At 42.1% G+C, this 16385-nt stretch overlaps 1 long non-coding RNA gene across 1 annotated transcript in view; it reads left to right on the top strand.

Annotated features, from left to right (window-relative positions):
• The window catches only part of LOC148149058 (uncharacterized), a 77187-nt gene that overhangs the window by 27086 nt on the left and 33716 nt on the right, over nt 1–16385 (top strand). The gene's annotated exons all lie outside the window — the stretch shown is intronic.

Genomic DNA, 16385 nt, shown 5'->3' on the forward strand with positions numbered 1-16385 from the left:
CAATTCTAGCAACAGATAGGAATGCTGGGGTAGTATGTTCGAGATGTCAAAAGAGCAGTGAGTCAAGCCACAAGTTTACTGGGCTGGTTAATGAAAGGAATTGAAGACACTGGGTGGGTCAGGCGGCCTCTGTGGTGAAAGGGTGACAAGGATAACCCTGAAACATTAACCCGAATCTCCACAGATGTGACCTCAAGTGTGGTGCGGCTTCCAAAGTTTTCTGACATGGTTTCAGATTTCCAGCACCCACAGCATCTTGCTATTTGTAGGATGTTTACCAGTGTTTAGGGGATCACATTCTACGATTCCATCAGTTTTTCCATGAAAACAGTACATTGGTGGTTTTGACCACGGGTGAATAGTTAAGGATACGGAATCGAAGTTGACAGATATCTCCACTAGTTTTCCACAGAGCCCCAACATGTGCCCCTTCACATCGTAATTCTGAGCATATGTTTCTACAAATAGTCTGTCATAAGTATCCTTTCACTGCAGCTTGGCAAATTAATAAGAGCTAGTTCCCTCAAAAAAAACAAGTTATTAGCTTTAGTTATGCAATGTTCTAATTAATAATAACCCTGTTTATTCTTTCATTTGCACAATGTTCTAATTACGTATAGTCTTTTTCCTTGTTTAACACAATGCTTTAATTAATTATATACCTCCTAAATAAAAATAACATTACAAACAGCTCCTAAAAGGCTTCATTCTTGCAGATATTTTATGCTGGGTATATAAGAATTGGACTTTTTTGAATGCGCGATTCATGTGAAAGCGCATTACTAGAACTTGGAAAATGCCTGAGCTGGAGTTAGATTCCACCCTGTTCCAGGATTGGGGTTGGAGGTCAGAATTCAGGGCTGGAGCATAGACTTTAGACTGGGCTAAGGATTCAGGGTCAGGACCAGTTAAGGGTTTGAAAGGGCTGAGTTTAATGTTATATCTCACCGTTACTGTGTCATTATAGCTTTAAGAGATGTGCTCAAGATATCATCACTGCATTGTGGCCGTGACTTGAGCAGATAAATGTCTCAGACTCCATCTTAACTTGAAGCATGACATGCTGATGGAAGCATGCTGCTCCTTTAACTGAATAGCTTGATGTTAGCCCAGATATAGATACCTAAATATGAACCTAACCCTAACCTTAACAGTATGAATGTCGTACTTGTACATATCAGTGAGGTGTAATAAATGTCTGTTGGATCTTTCAATACCATGTTGCCCACGTCTTAGAATCCTATATTAAAAGGGTTAGTATAGGTATTGCCACATCACTTAAAGATACCCTGCTGGGGGCAAAATGCACATCACAGAATTCGTGACAGGATGCCAGATGGAAAAGTAGAGTAAGGTTTGGGATTAGAGGCCAGTTTGAAGATTGGGTTCCAACGGGTTGACTAGAGGTTGGAGTGGTGCATCTGTGCAAAGCACGGTCTAGAGGGATACATTTTCTTTAAACATGGCCTCCAAACTTTGGGAAGCAATTTTTTTTTTCAAAAAGTCACCTTGTAGGCCACAGGTGATCTGAGGATCATTATTTTTAGTACAAGTGTAATTGGTCAGGCAATTTCCAAAAGGGCTGTCCAGGAAGCCAGTCTGCCCCTCAATGCGGGCCACCCCATTTGGTAAATGACGCAGTTCCAGATAGGACTTCTTGTTTATTATGTTGGGGGTCTCAATATCCAACCAGTTCACACTTACAAAATCCAAAACAAAATATAATGCAAGTCTGTGAAGTGTTAAGGTTAGAGGCACCAAATTCTGCCCTGACTCCTAAGTAACTATGCATCTGATTACCAGCCTGACTTCCCCAGTATACCTTCAATTCACTACTGACCTGCTTAATGCTTCACTCCTTCCAATACCAATTCCAGCCCAACTATACCCCCATCTGACCTCTCTTGTTCTGACTCTCCCTCTTGACACCTTACCCCCTCAACATCTCCCCTCTAACACCAGAGCTGTCCAACTCACTCCCGCCTCCAATGACTCAATCTTTGTCCCAATGCCCCAACCCACGCTGATGCTCCCCACCAACTGATATGCCAACCTATCCTGAACCCACTCCTGCCCAACTCCCTCATCCATATAGCACCATGTACTCTTTCCAGCCACGTTATTTTGTTGCCAGTTTCAAGGTTGTTCAGTCATTGATATCTAGATAGCTTCACTCGCCTAATAGTCCTCTGTTCTATTGTTGACGAAAATCTGCAGCCTCGTGTGAATATGTTTCAGTGCCTAACCACCACAGGAACTAACTAAACAATAAGAACAAAAACAAAAGAAGAGATCTATCAAGCCGGATTTTAGATTGGTATCTAGCTTGTCCGGGAGTACCATCAGCTGGGAACATCACAAGGACACAACAGGCCAGGTTACAAGCAGTTTTCTCTTAAAACAAGCATTATCACCAGCACTTCCCCGTTATTGACTTAGTTATGAAACTGACTCAAATATTCAGGCACATTGAAGGTATATTTTTAATCCCCAAAAGACATAAATAGTGATAGTCTCCATTTGTCAGGAGTATCTTACTCATAAATGACTTCTGCGATTTAATTCATAAGCACTGAGCCTGTGGTTTGGCACATGACCAGTACAGGAGCTGTTCTGAATAAGTGACAGATGAAACTATCGGCAGTAATATTCATTATGAACAAGACATGTACGTGGTTAATACCAGGTTCTTTAAAAAGAATTACAAGTTATTTATATAATAACCAATGAAGGCCCTTTTATATGATATTGCTCATACCAATAAATGTCTTTTTTTCTTGGCTCAGAATTGATGGTGAGTGTGTCATTGTCCAATAGGTGCTTGGGCCGGTGATTTACCAGACTTTATGGCTCATCTGAAGACTGAGCGAGCCCAGTTCATGTGATGCTTTCCTCTCTGGCTTGCCACCAATAGATGCTGGTTTGCAGTCAGGTGGGAAGAAACCTCTGTCAGTGGGAAGCGAAGAGTTATTCTGGGTCTCCACATCTGCGGGCACACACTGACTGCCCAAGGTGTCCAGGAAGAACCTTGAGAAGTTCCAGTATCCTATTTCCGAGGCTACTGAGCAACCTGGGCACCCGACATAATGTCGGAAATGTCTGGTGGGTGGAGGAGATGACACTCTGTGGAGACCGTCGAATTTTCCAACTATTAATAAGTGGAGAATCAAGAGGGTTCTTTAAGGAAGGATTTCCCTCCATACACACACACACACCACACAGATACACACACATAGACAGACATGCGCACACGCACATTCTCACACTTACAGACAGACAGACATGCACACACAGATACACACACTCACACAGACACATGCAGACACACATCGACACACAAACACACTAACAAACACACAGGCACACACGTGCATGCGCTTATGCGCACACACCCAACACACCCTCACACACATAAAGACATACACAGACACACACAAAGACACAAACACACACACACCCCTCCTCTCCGCATCCAGTCCCTCCCAAAGCTTCCTATATTTGTCACAACCGAACAATCCATACGGCCCCATGATCAGAAACTGGAAACTCCACATTAAATGTGACACATTCAATAAATACAGCCAGTGAAGGCATGCCAACTCTCTGAAAAGGGTATTTTTTTAAGTGAGGGGAGCTGGCATTTATAAAGGTGAAAACAAAATTGACGCAGGGTACAGAACGGCAGTTTGAGTTACTCTAATTGAGTTCCCAGCCATCAACAAATACACACAACAAGACGAGGTTGGATAATGGGTGTTTGTACCAGCACAGGCTGGGGCAGCTTAGGTCCCTCTAATAGAGACAATGGTTCTGTATCCTGAGGGAGACACTGATCCACATTGGGAATGGGGCAGCCAAGGAGACAAGTCTCAAATCTATCTCAGCAGGAACACAAATTGAGCTCACACTTTCATTCTGAACCACATACCAGCCATCCAGGGTAATCATAGCCTGCTGTCACCCTACCCTCAACCTTACCAGGTTAATCGGACTTAACATCTCGGCTTGAGTGTCTCTTCCTCAGAACCGAACACTTGACTTCAGATTACTCGACCCGAAACGTTAACTCGGATTTTTCTTGACAGATGCTTCAGACCTGCTGAGCTTTTCCAGCAATTTCTGTTTTTGTTTCTGATTTACAGCATCCTCAGTTCTTCTGGTTTTACTTATCAGGTTAATCCCTCACATTATCTCATAAAGTAGGAGGTGGAACTGCTCTCTGCATTACAGCTGGTACACAGGACTCAAAGCCGTAAGGCACACTTGCACAGAAACATACCATCGACGATAACACTGATGTATGTGGATGTTTGCTGTGCACAATTTTCATGGCCAAATTTCACATATTGGACATGATCACATCTCATTGGTACTTCATTGGCTCCTGGGTTGTTGAAAGGTGCTATGGAACTACAAGACCCTCTTATAGGAGCTCCAGCAGAATTTGGTCTATCATATTAATCCATTGTGACAGCATCTCCCCTGACCAAGGAGTAAAGATCAATGTTCCATCAAGTGAAATGTTTCTGAATGTTGCCATTTTCCAGAATCAGGGCAAATTCCAAAGGAAGAAAATAGTTGAGGTGAAGGATGACATATCAGTAATTAATTCTTTCTATCTGTGTTACAAGTGATCAACTCATTAGTACAACTACAAGTTAGATTGTGCCTTTAACATTATATAACATCCCAGGGTGCTTCACAAAAGCATTGTAAAAGAAAGCACGATACTGAGCCATATAAGGAGATATTTGGTCAGATGACCAACAGGCTGGTGAATGAGTTAGGTTTTAAGGAGAAAATTAGGTGGGGGAGGCAAAAGGATAGAGAGAGGGGATTCTAGAGCTTGGGCCCGAGACCTCTGAAGGCATAAGCATCGATGGGAAAGCACAAAAGGTAAAAACGAAAGAAGTAGAGATGTCTCGGAGCATTGGACTCAAGGTTAGATTACAGGACATAGAATCATAGAATCACTACTGTGTGAAAGCAGGCCATTCGGCCCATCGAATCCACACCAACCCTCCGTGGGAGGAGCAAACCCACAGAGGGGTTTGAAAACAACCATGAGAAGTATAAAAGGAAGATGCTGCTTAAGAAGGAGCAAACGTAAACCAAAGAGCACAGGTGTGTTGGGAAGGAGATTTGGTTCAAATGAAGACACTGAACCAGTTATGGATGTCCTTGAGTTTATGAAGGGGGGAAGTAGAGGAAGTGTGTATTGGATATTCACGTCTAGAGGCAACAATGGCTTGAGTGAATGTTTCAAAATCTGCCGAACTGAGACAACGGCAAGACTGGGAAATGTTCCTCAGGGGGAAATAGACTTCTGGTCATTCGCAACGATATAAGTATAGGGTCTAAATCTCACCCCAGGTTCAAGAGGAACACAAGGGTTGTGAACAGACTGGCTCAACTTCAGAAAGAGGAGTTGAACAGACTAATCAGTGATCCTTAAAGAGAACATCAGTACTAAGTTTTATTTGATATCTTATGGCAACCGAACAAAATTAGTGTTTCCTGCTCTGCTTGACAAAGTAGCTGTAAATGTTTTCAACTGCCTAGAAGTGGTGGGAAATTAGAATAAAGAGATGAAGTAACAGGTATTAATTTGGACAGCGATGCTTGGCTTGAGGGGTGTTCTGTACAAGGTTCTCCAGGGTTCATTATCTAGACCACACCTATTTCTGATCGATCTAATTGGTGACCATCCAGCAACACTGGTTCAGACATATCACATTCCTTCTACATACTGCATCTAACCTCATCACAATCCACTGGATAATGGCTTGGAAGCTAACTTAACTGGACATTGATTTAACTCTGAAGTTTTTGCTTGGTTTTATGGTGTGGGAAACACTCCATTCACCCAAAATCATGTTGCCCATAGTATTGAGGAGAGGGGACGATGGGAGAGGTCATGGAGGTCTATTTTTGGAGTCTTCATTTATATATCTGTAGGATATCAGTGTAAGATATCCTTAGGATTAGTATTAGAACACAATTGATTCCATCAGGATTAATCAAATAGGCATAATTACTCCAACTCACTGAAGTTAAAGATGTCCAGCCCTTTGTAAATGTCAGTGGAGTTGCAGTGAAGGTGCACAGAAAGTGAGATCAACATTAAATTTAAAATTTGAGCAGTCCATTCAGAAGTCTAATAACAGCGGGGAAGAAGCTGTTCTTGAATCTGTTGGTATGTGATTTTAAGCTTTTGTATCTTCTGCCTGATGAAAGAGATTATAACTGGGGTGGGAGGGGTCTTTGACTACGTTGGTTGCTTTCCCAAGGTAGTGCGATGGAGTCAATGGATGGAAGGTTGGTTTGTGTGATGAACTGGGCTGCGTTCACAACTCTATGTAGTTTCCTACGGTCCTGGGCAGATCAGTCCCCATACCAGGCTGTGATGCATCCATATAGGAGGTTTTCTGTAGTGCATCTATAAAAATGGCATTTCTCTGGGTTATGTAGAGGTGATGCTGGATTCTATGTGCTTTGAACTGTTTGCTCCATGCTTCTGTTTTGACTTCCAGCTCTTTCTACAGCTCGGTTACTTTTCCCTCAGTCTACACGCTGGCTTAATCTGTCAAGTACAATGATCATCCACGTTTGACAGAATCGCATAATCAAACACAGAACAATTGAAATGCCAGGTACATTCCTGTGTTTCTAACCATTTCTAATAAAGAATAACAATTTGCAACACACACAGGAGATGAAAACAGTGGAGAAAGTTTGATGCAAGTATCCCCCTAGTGAGAATCCTGTTCGCAGGGACCATGAGCAGTTCACATAGACCCCTAGAATTTTCCTTTCAGTAATTCTGCAATGCTATTAGTGTTGTTTCATCTCAAGCTGAAGATGCCAACCACAGATCTCTGATTAATTAAATTCTGGGCATGAAGGCAGAACAGTAGAATCCAGACCTTGCACATCAGTACAGAGGAATCGAGAGTGGGATAGTGTTCAGATTAGAATGGTGCTGGAAAAGCACAGCAGGTGAGGCAGCATCCGAGGAGCAGGAAAATCGATGTTTCGGTCAAAAGCCCTTCACTAGGAATTGACGAAGCCCTTCTGGTGAAGGGCTTTAGCCCGAAATGTTGATTTTCCTGCTCCTCGGATGCTGCCTGACTTGATGTGCTTTTCCAGCACCACTCTGATCTAGACTCTGATCTCCAGTATCTGCAGTCCTCACTTTCGCCGAGAGTGGGATCATGTTCACTTTCAGTTACTGGGTCAGAAGCGCATAAAACCAGATTATAGTCCAACAGGTTAATTTGAAATCTCAAGTTTACGGAGTGTTCTCCTTCGTCAGGTAAAGTGAAGAAAAACACACAAGACACAGAACTTATAGGCAGAGAGATCAAATGGTGTGAGTGAAGTGTCAACAGCTGAATAACAAGTGAAGGGATGATCTATGGTCTGATTAATTGAGGCAGAGAAATAATTGCAAAAAATTAAAAATAAGGTAGTGCTGGAAAGAAGCCAAATTGTTGTAATAACATGATAGGTGTAAGAGGTGCATGCTGAGGGTCTAACTAATGCAAGTAATTCAAAACTGTACAAACTAATAAAGGTAGACAAGTTATCAAGATGATGGTGTCAAACCAAGATAGTAAGAAAGATTTTATAGATACAGAACAATATGGCAGGATTACTGGGCCATGAGAAAATGTTTTAATCGTGAATCGTGAATAGAAAGTAATTGCAAATAGGATCTTACTGAGGTGTGAATACACTACAGCAAGCAGAAACATAGAAAATAGCAGAAGCAGGTCTTTCTGCTCTTTAAGCTTACTCCATTATTCAATATGATCATGGCTGGTTTTCAACTCAGTCCCCTGTTTCCACTTGACCCTCTTCATATCCTTTGACCCCAAGAGCAATATCTAACACCTTCTTGTCTATAACTGAAGATCATCTTAAGCACTGTTTCAAATTCAATTGGTACACAAGTGCAGGATGATAGAATATAGTTTAGCATGTTGTCAGGATACATGTCTTCACACATTCAGTCCCTCAACAAGCTATTTGGTGGGATCACAGATGTGAATGATCTGGAGTAAACCTGTATCAGCCAAAAGTTGTTGCAATTGTCTACAGCAGAAGGAATCATTGCTGGTTATGCAGCGATGAATTCAGTGAGGCAATGGCTTCCCTACTTTTGTCCATTTAGAGCAAAGGGGAAGGCAAAAGATAGTAACAAGACAGAAACTCTGGAACTTTTCCAGGAGTCGGCATAGACCGATGAGACCCTGTGAGGGTCCATTTTGTAAAGTGCCCGACTTTGGGTTTAGTTCAAGATTTTTGTTTTTGTTTTATATACAACAATCCCTCAATGGTCCTGATCATTGGAAGCTCATGATTTATTTCTGAAGTAAACGATGGTTATAATAATGAGTTATGCTTTTACTAAAAGACAAACAGTAAGGGTGCGAAATGTTTATTGTGATGTGCTTTACCCCTGTGGTGCACGTTCACCACACCATGATATTTCTGTTCTACTGCTCCTTGGTGATGTACTATTGGAGAGAATAAACACAGAGCTAGCATGAGGGGTCTGTTTCAGGCCTGTTTGGGGTTTAGCTGACCACTTGTCTCAATATGTGCCAGACCCTAGACAGTCCTGCCTGTGTGCTAGGAATAGCCAGTGCTTTTTTTGGCCGCAGGGGGTTGCTTGCTTTGGGGGCCTCCTTTTTTCATTTTCCTTCACAGGAAAAGATAAACGTGCACTGAATGAACAAACACTGTGGTTTCCAGACAGCGTTGCTGTGTTATGATCTTAACGCAGCTCAGCCGAACAGGGAAGTACCTCAGTGAGAATGGGAGGCTGTCACGGGAGGAAAGAAGAGCTATTAAACTCTTACTGCTGAAGGAGATCACAAAAATAAGGAGAGGATGAAGCCAGAAAGGGAGCTGAACACGAGGTTGAGAGTGAAGCATTAATGTATCAGTTGAGTGCCAATGGAGATTGATTTAGCCATGAAGATGTTTTGATTGCAAATGTGAACAATGACTATGAAGATTAAGGTGATTGCTGTACATTCCCATACCAACTCCTGCCAACTGTTGTTGGCATAGGGCATTGCCACCAATCCTGATTTTGATATTCTTCTAAAGGCTTGTGTGCTTAGCAGTGCTAGAGTGTAATCGACTTGTAAGTCTTATCAAGAAGAGGCATTTGTCTTAAAACGAGATTTAGTTTATTGTGCGATAGTGACGGTTAAAAGTTATATTGGTCAATTAGACATAAAGACAACCCCAAACCAGAAATAACAGACCTGACCACATAAGGATCGAAAAGTAGACACCCTAGGTCCCATCCAGAACTATGTGACATCACCAGGTTGGATAAAGCATGATTCAAACATGGATGTTAACCTTTTAAGGGCTATTCCCTTATACATCTTCACCCAAAGCTTTTTTTCTTCCCCGTTTTGGTTTATATTTACACATTCAGGTATTCTACTTTTTTTTTGACATTCAGCACCACCCCATCTTTCTCCAGATCTCCAATGTCACAAATTGAAGGAGCTTGGGCGTTTCAGGAAGTCCTACGATCACATTTGGAAGTTTAGTAAATTTTTCTTTTGTTTGAGGCCTATTGACCTTAATTCCGATTGTCTGCAAACCATTGCTCCACTGAAGAACTCTTCATCGCTTGACTTCCTTTCACAGAGGGTGTTTCTTTCTGCTCAATCCCCTAATTGGTCCATTATCTTCCCTATAGGATCCTTGATTTCCTGAAATTCATTCACAGAAGTCCAGTTGTTTCCCCATATTATCATGTTAAGGATCTTAATCTTCTGCATATCCCTCGCAGAGGATGGCCTAGTGGTATTGTCCCTGAACTGTTAATCTAGTGACCCAGGTGATGCTCCTGGATTCAAATCTTGCTAGGCAGATGGTGGAATTCAAATTCAATTAAAATATAATCTGAAATTAAGGGTTTAGTGATGGCCATGAATCCATTGTCAATTGTTGGGAATAACCCATCTGATTCATTAATGCCCTGTAGGGAAGGAAACTGCCATCTTTAGGTGACTCCAGACCCACAGCAATGTGCTTGCCTCTTAACTGAGCTTTGGGTTGGACAATAAACACTGACCCAGCTAGCAATGCATGAATCCTGTGAATGCAAAATTCCTGTCAATCCTGAGAAAACAAAAGTGAAGGATGATCAGACTTTTAAAGCGAGTAGGCAGTTTCTCAATGTATCCTAGATTTTCAGAGCAGGCAATGTCATCTTTTAAAACTTGTGATCATTTGTGGTCTGGCATCCATGGACTTGTACATTATTCATTTTGCCCAATCTAATCTTTACTCCCAATCTGCTGATACATCTGCATTGAAGATAGAAAGCTCTTCACTTTAGTTTATTGAGCCATTTGGACATTGTCTTTTGCGCTCTGTGGATGTCTTGCTGGTGAACTAGGCATTTTCACGTCCTCTGTCATGGTCTAAGAGAACTCCTGTTTACTGAGCCTTATCTCTGTCATCGGATCTAACAAATCCTCTTCAATGGATAAAGGATCAGAAAGTTGCTCTAAAATATCAGTCAGCTTGTCAACTGACAACAAAGTCAATTCTGCAATATCAATTTCATCAATGGGCTATTTTTCAATCTGAGCAATGTCTAATTGATTCTGTCTAATCTTCAGTTAAAGCGTAATCAATGGGCTCAAGTGGATGCCTTGCTCATTGTTCTTCTACATCCTCTGGCAAACGTTGCTGATTTTTGTCATCTGAATTTTCTTTAATGATGACAAGAATCATTTCTGCCTGCCTTGGAAAGTCACAGACATCTTTCAGGTTGATAATTCTCCCACACCAACACCAGTAACCTCAGTAGATAATTTGATTTTGGGTTCCATCATAAATATAGGAAGATGATATAATCTTCTACTATTAACCTCTCTTCTGGTTGTTCTCTTCCACAAGGATGTTGGGTTCAAGACAGTTCTGAAGGCTTAAAAGTGAGAAATGTTGATTGTGGATGTTATAACCAGTTTTCAACTCTCTTGCAATTTTTGTGTTACATTATTACTCGATCTGTACCTCTATGTTCGAGAGTTATTCAACATAGAGCGTATAGACCCATGTTTGCAGCCTCTAACTTCTGTTTCTTCAAGCATGGTATTTGACCTGACAGGACACTCAATCCAATTTTAAGCTTAAAATGAATGACCATGAATAAGTGCTCTCTAATTCAAGTTGGTTGAATAAATAATTTTTGTTACAAATGCCTCTGGTATTTTTTCCAATGGTAGGTGTCTCTGTATTGCTTGCTGTGCGTTTCTCCACCATTTTTACCATCAAAATAGTGATTTCTCACTTCCTTCTGTAGTCTTGCCTGGGGTTTCCAGCCTTGTTGTGGAAAGATGAATATTCCCCTAAGTTTCAATGTGAAAAGCACAATATACATTTCTATCCTTGTTTTTTTTTTCAAACAAGCCTCTATGGTTGAACCTTTGATGAATCTTCCTGCCAAATCCATGGTTTTAAGCTGCTTACTTCCCAATGTGATCAAATTCTTAAAATACTTCTGGCTTCTTCTGTTTTTAACTTGACCTATAACTTGACAATGTATCAGTTCCTCAATGTTGCCAAAGCTATGGCCTCAGTATTAACCAAGCCTATTGGGGGATGGCACAGTAGCTCAGTGGTTAGCACTATTGCCTCACAGCAGCAGGGACTCAGGTTCAATTCCAATGTTAGGCAACTGTCTGTGTAGAGTTTGCAAATTCTCTCCACGTCTGTGTGGGTTTCCTCCCGCAGTCCAAAGATGTGCAAGTTAGGTGGATTGGCCATGGGAAATGCAGGGTTAGTGGAGTGCATCTGTGTTGGATGCTTTTTAGAGGGTCACTGTGGACTCAACGGGCCAAACAATCTGTGTTCACACTGTTGGGATTCTAACTTACTGGCCCTAGACTTTATTACTGTAGCCATACAGCTTCCTATAATGGAGACAATAAATTCAAAGTGGAAGTACCTCTTTACCTTTTATCCTGACCAGTCTGTTGCTTTGTACCTGCATTTAAAGATTTTCTTTCCCCCTTACCTGCAGTGATCTTTACAGTTATTCACAGAGCCTCTACAGAGTCGATCCTCACAATTGGGACTTCCCTTCCAGAATTTTCCTGGAACTGTGACTAGTCTTTTTCAGTCTTCTCCTAGCCCACCCTGTCTTCTCTCTTCCTCCTGAGCTGAAGGCTTTAGCTATGTCTTAAAATGCAAATAGGTGAATGTTTACCACAACATGTGCCCTGGATTGTTGAACGTACAGAAGTTTATTTGGGTGTTGGGGCTTAGTGGTTGGATGAAAGATGGAAAGGACTCCATTCTGTTCAGAGATTCCTATGTTTAGTGCTCATCCAATTGAATTTCCTGCACAATTGTGCATTACTTGCAATGTATGAACCTATAGCATAGAAACAGACCCTTTGGTTCAACTCGTCCATGCCGCCCAAGTTTCACAAACTAAACTCACCTCACTTGTCAGGAATGATGAAGGGCTTTTGCCCAAAACATTGATTCTCCTGCTCCTCGGATGCTACCTGACCGGCTGTGCTTTTCCAGCACCACAGATCTCGACTCTGATCTCCAGCATCTGCACTCCTCACTTCCTCCCATATTTCTCTAAACCATTCCTGTTCATGTCCAAATATCTTTCGAATGTTGCAAGCGCACTTGCATCTACCACGTCCTCTGGCAGTTCATTCCACGTATGAACCCACCCTCTGTGTGAAAAACACGTGCTCACATTTCGAGAATGAACACGGGCGAAAATTCCGACAGGTGGGTAACAGGCAGAAAATTCCCATTCGTCAAACCATTATCTCACAAAAAGTCATCTCCTTTTGTATTATTATTTGCAAAATAAATCGAAAAAGAATTCAGAACAAAGAGGCTACCATCTCCCTCATCTCTCCATAAACAGCAGCAGAACTCTGAGCGACTGCCATAAGTGCCGAAAATGAATGTTGGGAAAGGGTAAATGGCAGCCTGAGCGTTCCAAAGGACATTCTGTCCTTTTTGGCCGTGAGGCATTATTGAACCCAAATTGACCATGCTGGGATAAATCCTCGCTGTTTGAACTTCTGCTTAACATTGGCCCACGATTTCTCTCCTTATAAGTCAGTCAACAACCCAACTGTGAGGGAGGACATCATTGAAGATGAGTTATTCATGGGAGCACTGTTGAAGTGATTTTCCAGGAATCACCTGGGAATGAGCAGTAGCTTTGAAGACTATGCGTGAAATTCCAACTCTGAACCAGGGCGATATATAGTCCAACAAACTGTACATTGTAAAGAACAGAGGTGTCCTGAGCATTTGTAATTTGTGACTTGTATGAAGTCCTGACAAATGTAGTATCATCATGTCCTATCCAGAACTGCTTGGAGCTTTGGCCAAAAGCAACATTGGCAAGTCCACTGTAAAGGGACCATAATTCTGCGTTATGTCAGATATGGCAACAACATAAAACATTGCACATTTAAAAGCTCCTAAAATTACTTCATGTAAGTAAGCCCATAAATAATGCAAGTAAGCTAAAGAAAATGTCAACATGTTGAAAATCACAGTTACTCATGCAAGTTTAATAATTCATCTTTCCTTAAGAAATTTCACAGTTACTGCCTTGCTCGCAAACTGAACTCCTGTCTGTAACCTGAACGTGTGAAATCCCAGAGAACTCATTTCCTCCTTATTTCAGCTCATTTCATTCCTCCACATACTCAGTCTCTTCCCATCAACATCTGTAACTTCTCTGATATGTTGCACCACTTCAATCTTTTTAGTTTCCTGGAAATAACCATTTTCTTCACATTTTGAGCATCCAGTCCCTCTCCACGTCTGTCACCCATTTAAGACTCTGGTCTTTCTTTTCTGATTGGATGCCCAAGGACCTACCATTGCCCTTGGTTGTTCTTCCATTGAACAATTGCTCCCTTGACTCTACTCACATCCTCCAAACAAAAGGCGTTGCTATGGGAACATTCCTATCAATGCCAGAATCTATGTGGACATGTCTGAACATTATTTGTTCTCATTCACCTCAGGTTTCCACCCACACCTCAGTAGATTGGACACTGCTTAATGCTATTTCCCAATCTCTTCCCAAACTGGAAAAAGTCATTAACCTTGTCTCCAATGCCCGCCCTTCCCTTACCTTTATATGATCCATCTCTGACTCTGCCTTCCTTTTTCTGCGTTCTCTCTTCCTCCATTTCCAATATGTGGCTTTCGACCAATATGGAGGGAGGTGATATCCTAGTGGTACTGTGGGACATTCATTGAATTCAATTATTTCAATAGTAATCTAGAATGAAGAGTCTAATAATAATGAGTCGACTGTCAGGGGGAAATCCCAACTTCTTCACTAATGTCCTTTAGCAAAGAAAATCTGCCATCTTACCTGATCTGGCTAACGGGTGACTCCAGACCTACATCAATGTGATTGATCCTTAACTGCCTTGTGGGATGGCTTAGCCAGTGAGATCCACATTCCATGAATGATTAAAAAAAGGAAAACTCTGTGCTTGCTGATTCCCAAAGCTATCTTGACTGCACAGGTGTTGTACAAATTGGGTAGTTTTTGGAGCATGCTCTGCTTTTATTTCCAAATTCCAGCATTTGTAATTTTTTTTTGTGTTTGCACCCTTGTGGTCCTGTTCGATTCCAACAAGAACATTGCATAATGAGGGCCAGAAACCTGGTATGCAAATGAGTTTGTTAATTTGTTGTTCTTTAACAGTGAGAAGGAAACTGGAGAGCGTGTGTATGTGTGGGCTATGTGTGTCTGTGTGTTGTGTGTCTGTATGTGTATGTTTGTATGTGTATATATGTCTCTGTGTGTTGTGTGTGTATATCTGTGTGCATGTGTCTGTGTGTTTATGTGTATGTGTTTATGGGCGTGTGTATATGTATGTGTTACGTATGCTGTGTGTGTGTATGCACTGTGTATGTATATCTATCTGTGTGTGTGTGTGTCCATGCGTGCATACGTATATGTTGTGTTTCTGTGTGCGTGTGTGTTTGCCAAATTGACAAGTTATGACTCACTCTGTCTATAATTACTCATCAACAGTGAAATGGTCTTCGTGACTTCACCAAAAAACAAATACAAGTTCCCACAATGAGATACATTAATTTGTGCATCTGTGCTCTCGACAATGCTTTTCAAAATGGTACCTGTTGTAAGTAGCGATTTATAAACATTTCACTGTACTCATTTGAATCCATATGACAATAAAGCTCACTTATTCTTCAAGTCTAGAACTTTACCACATCTTTGATAAAGGGTTTAAGAGATGGGGAAGCGGCACACCAGCATGAGAAGGTGGGGAACTGTGAGGAAGAGGAGGACATTCCCCCATCGTCTTCCCATTGCCAATGCTATCTTCTTCATGGTGGGAATGAAAGCAGCTGAATAGATTGCCAGGACCCCAATGCATTCACTGAACAGAGGGCTGCTTCCCATACCTGCAGGACCTCAGGGTTCTTCAGCTTCGGAGAGGGGACTGTCTGTGAAACCAGGCAACCTTGTGGTGACCCCCAGTAAGGGAACTCCATGTTGCCGTCTCCTGGAACAATCATTTTGTACAGCATTCCCTCCCCCTCCCTGACCTCTGGTGCCTGTCTGCCTAACCCCCAGCTCCATCCAACCCTTTTTGAAGTGCCTCAGACCTTGAAGCAGTTCTCCAACCTCCCTCCATTCAGCTGCAACCCCCAGCAATGGGCACTGACCTTCTGGCTAGGCCAGCTCCCTGGGGGTATGTGACCACTCTCAGTAAAAAGCATTTCCCTCCATCCCCCAACCCAACTCCCAAACCCTACACTCCCAAAACCTGTTTTCCCCCCCAGTTTCAGTTCCAGGGGAGGGACTTTGGCATTATGTGAAAATTCATATTAGTCCAGATGGAAGTTCTTAGTGCTTAGTCGTTTACATTAATCAATGAAATGTGGATCATTGCCCAACCCTAATTGCCCTTGACAAGGTGGTGGTGAACTGCATTCTTGAATTTGTGCAGTGCATGTGCTGAATATTAACCCATAAAGAGGATAGGGATGGAATTCCAGGACTTTGACCGAGCGACGGTACGGGAATATATTTCCAAATCAGGATGACAAGTGTCTTGGAGAGGCACATGCAAATGGTGGTGTTCCCATGTATCTGCTGCCCTTGTCTTCCTCAGATGGAAGTGGTCGTAGGTTTGGAAGGTTCTGCCTGAGGATCTTTGGTGAATTTCTGCTGTGCGTCTTGGAGCTGGTACACGCTGCTTCTGCTGCACATCAATGGTGGGGGGATTGGATATTGTGCCAATCAAGTGGGCCACTTTTTCCTGGATGGTGTCAAGTTTCTTGAGTGTTGTTGGAGCTGC

The sequence above is a fragment of the Chiloscyllium plagiosum genome, unplaced genomic scaffold, assembly GCF_037043375.1.
Source record: "Chiloscyllium plagiosum isolate Xiang-an unplaced genomic scaffold, Cpla_swu_hap1 HiC_scaffold_10, whole genome shotgun sequence".
Classification (NCBI taxonomy): Eukaryota; Metazoa; Chordata; class Chondrichthyes; order Orectolobiformes; family Hemiscylliidae; genus Chiloscyllium; species Chiloscyllium plagiosum.